This window comes from Pituophis catenifer, unplaced genomic scaffold (assembly GCF_029215685.1).
Source record: "Pituophis catenifer annectens isolate HBS135680 unplaced genomic scaffold, rPitCat1.0.hap2 SCAF_8, whole genome shotgun sequence".
Classification (NCBI taxonomy): domain Eukaryota; kingdom Metazoa; phylum Chordata; class Lepidosauria; order Squamata; family Colubridae; genus Pituophis; species Pituophis catenifer.
The window spans coordinates 5,111,472-5,122,065 of NW_027256888.1; positions in this window are offsets into that span (position 1 = coordinate 5,111,472).

The following is a 10,594-nucleotide window of genomic DNA, read 5'->3' on the forward strand; positions in this document are numbered from 1 at the left end:
CATCTCCAAACCGAGCTGAACTCCTAGAAACATTTAGTGCCTGTTTTCTCTTTCTCGGCGAAGATAGGAAGTGGTTTCCCCTGCACTGCTGGTGATTTGTTTTGTCTTAGCTTTGACTTCCTGAGGGCCACAACTGAAGGACTAACCAGGCCCAATTTTGCAGTTTGTATTTTTGTATCTCTCTATCTCTAACTCTATCTCTATCTCTATCTCTATCTCTATCTCTATCTCTATCTCTATCTCTATCTCTATCTCTATCTCTATCTCTATCTATCTCTCTATCTTTATATCTCTATCTCTCTATCTTTATATCTCTATCTCTATTTCTCTATTTCTCTATTTCTCTCTCTCTCTCTCTCTCTCTCTCTCTATCTCTATCTCTATATCTTTATATCTCTATCTCTATTTCTCTATTTCTCTCTATCTCTATCTCTAACTCTATCTCTATCTCTAACTCTATCTCTATCTATCTCTCTATCTCTATCTCTCTATCTTTATATCTCTATCTCTATCTCTATCTCTATTTCTCTTTCTCTCTATTTCTCTCTCTCTCTCTCTATCTATCTATCTCTCTATCTCTATCTCTCTATCTTTATATCTCTATCTCTATTTCTCTATTTCTCTCTCTCTCTCTCTCTCTCTCTCTCTCTATCTCTATATCTTTATATCTCTATCTCTATTTCTCTATTTCTCTCTATCTCTATCTCTAACTCTTATCTCTATCTATCTCTCTATCTCTATCTCTATCTCTCTATCTTTATATCTCTATCTCTATCTCTATTTCTCTATTTCTCTCTATCTCTATCTCTATCTCTATCTCTATCTCTATCTCTATCTCTATCTATCTCTCTATCTCTATCTCTATCTCTATCTATCTCTCTATCTCTATCTCTATCTATCTTTATATCTCTATCTCTATTTCTCTCTCTCTGTCTCTATCTCTGTCTCTATCTCTATCTCTATCTATCTCTATCTATATATCTATATATCTTAATCTATCTATCTACCTACCTACCTACCTACCTACCTACCTACCTACCTACCAGTGGTGGGTTTCAAAAGTTTTCACTACCGGTTCAGTGGGCGTGGCTAGGTGGGGGGGCATGTGACTGAGTGGGCGTCACTCAGACCCACTCAGTCACATGACTCCCCCCACCTAGTCACACCCACAGGAAAAAGTAGGATTTTTTTTTGAATTTCCACCTATCTACCCCTGCCCTTCCTTCGCTACTCACCCCTGTTTTCCCTCCTTTAGCGGTCCCGGTCCTAGCCCGGGCCCCTCCCCCACCACCGCTTCTTTGTTTGGGCTGCATACCTTCCGCGGCGGCTCGTCCAGAGTCCGGAAGGCAAGCTGACTGGAGTTTTCGGCGCCTCCCCAGCCAGCCTCTGCTGCTGGAAAGCGGCTGGCAAAAAAGCTTCCGCAGGCTGCCAAAAAGTACCGGCGGAAAAAGCTGCTGCCGTCGCCGCCATGTTCTTCACGCATGCGCATCCCATTGGACTTGCAAGGCAATGGGATGCGCGTGTGCGAAGAACATGGCGGCGACGAACATGGCGGCCAGGGCAAACGAGCGGCAACCAGAGAACCGGTTCGGGGGCATCGCCAGCCAGCCATCGCTACCAGTTCGGCGACCAGGGTTAAATTCCCACCATCGGTTCGGGCGAACCAGTGCGAACCGGCTGAATACCACTTCTGCTACCTATCTATCATGTTTTCCCGAAAATAAGACCCTGTCTTATATTTTTTGAACCCCGAAATAAGCGCTTGACCTTATTTTTGGGGAGGTCTTATTATTTTGGGGCACATGGAGGAAGATGGGGGTCCTCTTGCTGACTTACCCGATTTCCAGTTCTGCGTTTGAATATTTTTGGGGAGGGCTTATTTTCGGGGGGAGGCTTATTTTAGTGCATGCACTCAAAAGCCCGATTGGGCTTATTATCAGGGGATGTCTTATTTTTGGGGAAACAGGGTACCTACCTACCTACCTACCTACCTACCTACCTACCTACCTATATCTATATTCTATATCTATATTTCTCTATCTCTGTCTCTATCTCTGTCTATCTATCTCTATCTCTCTGTCTATCTATCTATCTATCTATCTATCTATCTATCTATCTATCTATCTATCTCTACCTCTACCTCTACCTCTGTCTGTCTGTCTGTCTGTCTGTCTGTCTATCTATCCATCTATCTATCTCTATCTCTTTCTGTCTGTCTGTCTGTCTCTCTCTCTCTGTCTATCTATCTATCTATCTATCTATCTATCTATCTATCTATCTATCTCTGTCTTTCTATCTATCTATCTATCTATCTATCTATCTATCTATCTATCTGACTCTGTCTCTGTCTCTGTCTCTCTCTCTCTCTCTCTATCTATCTATCTATCTCTATCTCTCTGTCTGTCTGTCTGTCTGTCTGTCTGTCTGTCTGTCTGTCTGTCTCTCTCTCTCTCTCTCTCTCTCTGTCTGTCTATCTATATCTATCTATCTATCTATCTATCTATCTATCTATCTATCTATCTATCTATCTATCTATCTATATCAGCTAAGGCCAAGTTGGACAACAGGTCTACGAACTTTAATGGGAAAGATTTCTCGTAAACAAAACTGCTCATTCATTTTATCCACTTCCTGCCTGCTTAAATGTAAATATGTAGAAGCTGTGCTCACCTATGTAAGTTGTATGCAGAGCAACGGGTGCCCAGCGTTTGACGGGAAACATGACCTCCGGGCTCTCTCCTCAGCTGCTGTTTTGATCCGGGAAATTTTCCCAGTAGGCTTAACAGAGAACTTGAGAGTGTGAGAAACTGACTAGATTCGATGACAGCAGACGTTTTTGGCAGACGTTTTGTGACCGGGCTAGGTTACATCATCAGTGCTAGAAGGGAGGAGGAGGTCAGGGAGAGGCAGAGGAAGAGGAGGAAAAAGAGGGAGGAGGAGGAGGAAGAGGAGGAGGAGGAAGAATGTGAGGAATTACTAGGCCTCCTTTGCTTCTGCATATAAAATAGAAATGATAGTGATGGGGATTGGGGGGGGTGTCGGTAGTGGGAGGGAATGACACAAGCTTTTACAAGTAGTCCTCGAATTACGACAGTTCACTTAGTGACCGTACGATGTTACAGCAGCACCGAAAAAAGGGACTTATGACCTTTTCCCACACTTAGGATCACTGCAGTATTTCCAAGGTCAGGCGATCAAAATTCACTTAACAACCATGGCAAGAAAGGTCGTAAAACAGGGCGAGACTCACTGAACAAAAAATGTCTCACTTAGCCACAGAAACGTTGGGCTCCATTGTGGTCGTAAGTCGAGGACTTACCTGTATTTTCGTTCCAGAATCCATTACGCAAAGGTACAGGTAGTCCTCAACTTACGACCACAACGGAGCCTCACATTTCTGTCGCTAACCGAGACATCGGTTAAGTGAGCTTTGGCCCCCTTTCGCGACTTTTCCTGCCCCGTTTGTTGAGGGAATCACCACCGCCGTTGAACGAGTCACACGGTCGTTAAATGAATCTGGCTTTCCCCCTTGACTTTGCTGGTCAGAAGGTCGCAAAAAGGGGATCGCCTGACCCTGGGACACAGTGACCGTTGTAAGTCGAGGAGTACCTGTAGTAATTTTCCTTCTCAGCGGTGACAGGTTCCTGGGAAGCAAAAGGCGAGATCTATTTTTCGCTTAAAATGCCCTTGGATCTGATGTGAAGTCGGATGAAGGGCAGTCAAGTCGGACTCAGCCAGCTGGTGATACGGGAGAAGGGATCTTCAGATGCCTTCTCCTCCTCCTCACATCGGCTGCAAAGGGACTCTTGCTCTTTACGCACAGGCCGTCTGAAGCAGGAGGAGTTCTGGCCTTACAGAAGGGGAAGGATTGGATTGGATAAGGATAGAATGGAACAGAACGGAACAGAATAGAATATGGAACAGAACAGAACAAAACAGAACAGAATAGAATTATGGAATGAATAACAGAACAGAACAGAGATGGGATGGGATGGGACGGGATAGAACAGAACAGAACAGAACAGAACAGGGATGGGATGGGATGGGACGGGACGGGACAGAACAGAACAGAACAGAACAGAACAGAACAGAACGAAACGGAACGAAACAGAATGGAATAATGGAATGAAGAACAGAACAGAACAGGGATGGGATAGGATAGGATAGGATAGGATAGGATAGGATGGGATAGGATGGGATGGGATGGGATGGGATAGAACAGAATGGAACGGAACGGAATAGTGGAATGAAGAACAGAACAGGGATAGGATAGGATGGGATGGGATGGGATGGGATGGGATGGAGATGGGGATGGGGATAGGGGTAGGGGTAGGGATAGGGATAGGGATAGGGATAGGGATAGGGATAGGGATAGGGATAGGGATAGGGATAGGGATAGGGATAGGGATAGGGATAGGGATAGGGATAGGGATTGGGACGGGACGGGACGGGACGGGACGGGACGGAACGGAACGGAACGGAACGGAACGGAACAGAACAGAACAGAACAGAACAGAGCAGAACATAGAGAAGAGAGGAGAGGAGAGGAGAGGAGAGGAGAGGAGAGGAGAGGAGAGGAGAGGAGAAGAGAAGAGAAGAGAAGAGAAGAGAAGAGAAGAGAAGAGAAGAGAAGAGAAGAGAAGAGAAGAGAAGAGAAGAGAAGAGAAGAGAAGAGAAGAGAAGAAACAGAACAGACAGACAGAGACAGACAGACAGACAGATAGATAGATAGATAGATAGATGTAGGTAGGTAGGTAGGTAGATGATAGATGATAAAGATGGATGGATGGATGGATGGATGGATGGATGGATGGATGGATGGATGATAGAGAGAGACAGATGGTAGACTAACATGATAAATATAGATGATAGATAGATGAAGAAAGGTGATAGATAAATAGATGGATGGATGGATGGAAGGATGGATGGATTCAATTTATATGCCACCCCTCTCTGAAGACCCAGGGTGACCCAGGATGGATGGATGGATGGATGGATGAAGAAAGATGATAAGATAGAGATGATACACAGATGAAGACATAGATAGATGAAGAAAGATGATAGATAGATAGATAGATAGATAGATAGATAGATAGATAGATAGATAGATGATAGATGGATGGATGGATCGATGGATGGATGGATGGATGGATGGATGGATGGATGGATGTAGGTAGGTAGGTAGATGATAGATGATAGATGGATGGATGGATGGATGGGTGGATGGATGGATGGATGGATGATAGAGGAGAGACAGATGGTAGACTAACATGATAAAGATGATAGACAGACAGACAGATAGATTGATTGATTGATTGATGATAGATATGACAGACGGACAGACAGATAGAAAGATGATAGCTAATAGAGATAGATGATAAAGATGATAAAGATAGATAGATATGATGATGGGGGGGGGGGGTAAAGAAAGATGACAGACAGACAGATATAATAGGAGAGGGAGGGAGGGAGAGAGAGAGACTCTGCCTGGCTCGTTCTAACCCACTGCCTAATGATCGTCAGATTCAAAGTCTGCTTAAAACCAAATGGAAACTTTTCCCGTTGGCTTCAGGGACTTTGAATCAGGACAGATTCTTTTCTTATGACATGTTTGTTTTCTCAGGTCTATTTTTATATTGTAAAAGCTCTCGGTGTATACAGATCCTGAACTTTGCAAGAGTGTTAAGGGCAGCATTAATTTCTCGAAAAGAGCAAGGGAGAGATCCGATAGCGGGTGGGAGGGACATCGCGGGCAGGGGGGGATGATGGCTTTCACAGAGGAGACGAGTTCATCCGCTTTTATGGGTGAATTGAGGGGGTGCACGACTAAGGACACTTTCCAGAAATTCTAAGGTGGCATTGTGGCTTTGGGGCAACCTGTTCGTTGCAACGGTACAGTGTGTCCTGTGGCAGTTTAAAGACTTGTAGCATGCATTGTGGCCTGAATTTTCATAAAAGTATTTTAGCAAAGGTATCCAGGTAGTCTTCAACTTACAACCATTCATTTAGTGATGGATCAAAGTCAGTCAGTCAATCTCTCTCTCTCTCTCTCTCTCTCTCTCTCTCTCTCTCTCTCTCTCTCTCTCATCATCTATCTAACCATCCATCCATCCATCAATGTATCTAGGTATCATCTATCTATCCTCCATCCATCCATCCATCCATTCATCCATCCCCCTCCCATCCATCCATCCATTATTCTCTCTATCCTCTCTCTCTCTCTCTCTCTCTCTCTCTCATCTATCTATCCTCCATCCATCCATCCATCAATGTATCTAGGTATCATCTATCTATCCTCCATCCATCCATTCATCCATCCCCCTCCCATCCATCCATCCATTATTTTCTCTATCCTCTCTCTCCATCAGTGTATCTAGGTATCATCTATCATCTATCTATCCTCTATCCATCATCCGTTATCTCTCTATCACTCTCATCTATCCATCCATCCATATTATATCTATCTATCTATCTATCTATCTATCTATCTATCTATCTATCCATCTATCTAGGCATCCATCCATCAATCAATGTATCTAGATATCATCCATCCACCCATCCATCCATCCATCCATTCCTCTCTCATCCATCCATCCATTATTCTCTCTATCCTCTCTCTCCATTCATCCATTCATCCATTCATCCATCCATCAAGAGCCTTGGTAGTACAGTGATCTAAAGCACCCTGTTATTAACACCAGCTGCCTGCAATTACTGCAAGTTCAAATCTCACCAAGGCTCAAGGTTGACTCAGCCTTCCATCCTTTCTAAGGTAGGTAAATTGAGGACCCAGTTTGTGGGGGCAATAAGCTGACTTTGTATAAATATACAAAAGTATGACAGCTATTGCTTAGCGCATTGTAAGCCGCCCTGAGTCTCCGGAGAAGGGCGGCATATAAATCAAATTAAAAAAAAAAAAGTATCTATGTATCATCTATCTATCCTCTATCCATCATCCATTATCTCTCTATCTCTCTCATCTATCCATCCATCCATGTTATTATCTCTATTCTATCTATCTATCTATCTATCTATCTATTATCTATCATCCATCCATCCATCCATCCATCCATCCATCCATCCATTATGATCTCTATCTATCTATCTATCTATCTATCTATCTATCTATCTATCTATCTATCTATCGTCTGTCTATCTATCTATCTATCTATCTATCTATCTATCTATCTATCTATCCATCCATCCATCCATCCATCCATCCATCCATCCATCCATCCATTATCCTATCCTATCCTATCCTATCCTATCCTATCCTATCCTATCCTATCCTATCCTATCCTATCCTATCCTACCTATCATCTATCTGTCTGTCTGTCTGTCTGTCTGTCTGTCTGTCTGTCTGTCTGTCTATCTATCTATCTATCTATCTATCTATCTATCTATCTATCTATCTATCTATCCATCCATCCATCCAGCTATCCATCCATCCATTATCTCTTTCCTATCCTATCTATCTATCTATCTATCTATCTATCTATCTATCATCTATTCATCCATCCATGCATCCACCCACCCACCCACCCATCCAAGTATAAGTTTATCTGTCTGTCTGTCTGTCTGTCTTCCCTTCCTTCCCTTCCCTTTCCTCATTTCAGATATTTCAAATATTGACAACTCGAAGATTAGGACGAAGTAAGCAGAACTTGCATTATAATCTAACCCGCATTACTGATTTCAACATATTCCGGAACTGGCTTTTCGTTTCAGAGCTTTATTTAAAACTTTCACTTCTGCTTAGTCTCTCCCTTCCTGAGTCACAGTGAGTCATCTCTTTGCATTAACTGCACCACCAGTGAAACTAAGACACCCTGCCTCCTTCCACGCTTCACGAACAAACTAGTTTCACCGGTATCAATTGAGCCCAACATTTACGTTGCAAAGTGAGACCGTCGTTAATATACAATCTACTTTGCGTTCTTGGCAACGGTAAGGAAGTGGATTTGTGTTTCCTTCCTTTGGGGATGCTTGCTGGATTCGTGGGTGGAAACCTGACCCTGCCTAGCTTGGAGATCACTCAACCTGCTGCCATCTGCTGCGGCCTATCTGGGTGAGTCGACAATTGGTCCTTTTGAATACATGTTGTGCCTGCTACCGTTCTGACCCAGCTTCCCAAACACGACAAACCCTCTGAAATCAATCGACGATTCCTTTATTAGAAGCGCCAGCAGCCCCGGCAAGAAGTTTCCCTCTCAACGCAGGCTAACAAGTCTGTCCGGCAGGGAGATGAATAGTTGCCTGCCACATCTATTCATCTTGAGCCGAGGTGGCACAGTGGTTAGACTGCTGTACTGCAGCTACTTCAGCTGACTGCTAGTTCACCAGATCAGCAGATCTAATCTCACCGGCTCAAGGTTGACTCAGCCTTCCATCCTTCCGAGGTGGGTAAAATGAGGACCCAGATTGTTGGGGGCAATATGCTATTTAGTATACTGTTGATTGTTGTAAGCCGCCCAGAGTCCTCGGAGAGTGGGCGGCATAGAAATATGATTAATAAAATAAAATAAATAAATAAATCTCCGTCTTCTGCCTTTTATCCCCAGAGCTAGGGTGGGGCTTCGCTAGCAGCGGTGGCTCTTCTGTTCCAAGGACCGGCCCATAGATTTCCACTGCTCTCCTCTCCTCTCCCTTCTGCACATCCACACGACACCGGACCCAGCTGTTCCTCCTCTTCCTCATCAGCCACCTCCAGACCTGTTGGCTCTTGACTCTCCATCTGAGGGCTGATGGACGGCCCAGGCTCCACCTCTGTCTCTCTCTCTCTCCTCAGGTTGCCTTGATGTGGATTCCTCCGATTGGGCTGCTGGAGAGGCTGGCGGCCGACAGGCCACAACAGCTACGGAAGACGGCTACAAAATAAGGACAACGCACAAAGCCCTGTTGGATCGCACCCCTGGTTCCTCTACTCATACGAATCTCTTCTCACGATGGCAAGCAAACTCTCCACGAGAAGCCCAGTACGGATAGCCCTCGACGTACAACCACAATTGAGCCCAATGTTTCTGTCACTAAGTGAGTCATTGGTTAAGCACGTTTCACCCCAATGAATCACCTTGCTTGCCACTGTTCTTAAGGGAATCACTGCCCGTGTTAAGTTAATATTGCCGCATTCCAGGGAAACTTTGCCCACAGCCTGGGATTCAATCCTGACCGGCTCCAGGTTGACTCAGCCTTCCGAGATCGGTAAAATGAGGACCCAGATTGTTGGGGGAAAGATGCTGACTCCGTAAGCCACCCCAAGAGTGCCGTAAAACACTATGGAGCAATATATATAAATCTATATGTTGTTGCTAGTGATATTTATACAACAGAAACTTCACTTGGCTTAAAATCATTGATAGGTGACCATACAACTGGTTTATTAGAAGAAAAATCACTTTCAAATTGTCTGACAATTTACCCAGGGAAGATTTCCTTACCATGTAGATCACTCACTCAGCCAGTTATTTTAGATATTAGAAACAGCTGGTATAGTCATACTCTATTCAGTATCAAGGACGCAGCTGTGGAGGTGGACAATAATATTAAGTATCCGGAGGTGCAGATAACTAACAATCTGAACTGCTCTCTCCACACGTCATCCTTAGTGAAGCGTGCAAACCAGCGTCTCCATTTCCTGCGTCTGATGAGAATACATATTTCTCCTCCTGTCTCGGCCACCTTTTACAGAGGCACGATGCAGAGCGTCTTAACAAACTGTATCACTGTTTGATTTGGTGGCCGCAGTACCTCAGATAGAAAGTCCATACAGAGAGTGGTGAGGACAGTGGAGAAGATTCTAGGAAGCTCACTTCCCGTTATTCGGGATACTGCTTATAAGCGTTGTGTGCTTAAGAGCTCAAAGCATTGTTAGAGACCCCACACACCCTCTCCACGGTCTGTTTCTGTTGCTCCCCTCTGGGAAGAGATTTCAAAGCAGGACTACCAGATTCTATAACAGCTTTGTTCCCTATGCCATCCGTCTCGTAAGCTCGCAGGAATTGTTTTTCTCACCATTTACATGTATACATCCGAACTAGACTGTGTTGTTTCTGTGTCATATAACAGTATTTATTTATTTATTAATTTAATTTGTATACCGCCCTTCTCGGTAGGGATGGCGAACCCTTTTGCCATCGCGTGCTAAAAGTGGAAGGAACATGTGGGGCTCGCTCGTGTGTGCCCACACCCATAATTCAATGCCCCCCGAACTCCCCCCGGTTTTGGCACGCGACGCCAAAAAGATTACCGGTGGGCCTGGTAGGCCCGTTTTTCACCCTCCTCAGGCTTCAGAGGCTTTCTTGGAGCCTGGGGAGGGCAAAAACGGCCTTCCCACCCCCGGAGGACCTCCGGAGGCTGGAAACAGTCCATTTCCCGACTTCCAGTGGGCCCACAAGGCCCAAAAATTAGTTGGCCGGCGAGCACATGCGCGCTGGAGCTGAGCTAGGGCAACGCTTACGTGCCCAGCTATGGCTCCGTGTGCCACCTGTGGCATGCATGCCATATATTTGCCATCACGGTCATATAATATATGTGGGTATGTGCATAATTTGTATTTATTTATTTTGTCACGTTTATGTAGCGTATATTGGAGGTG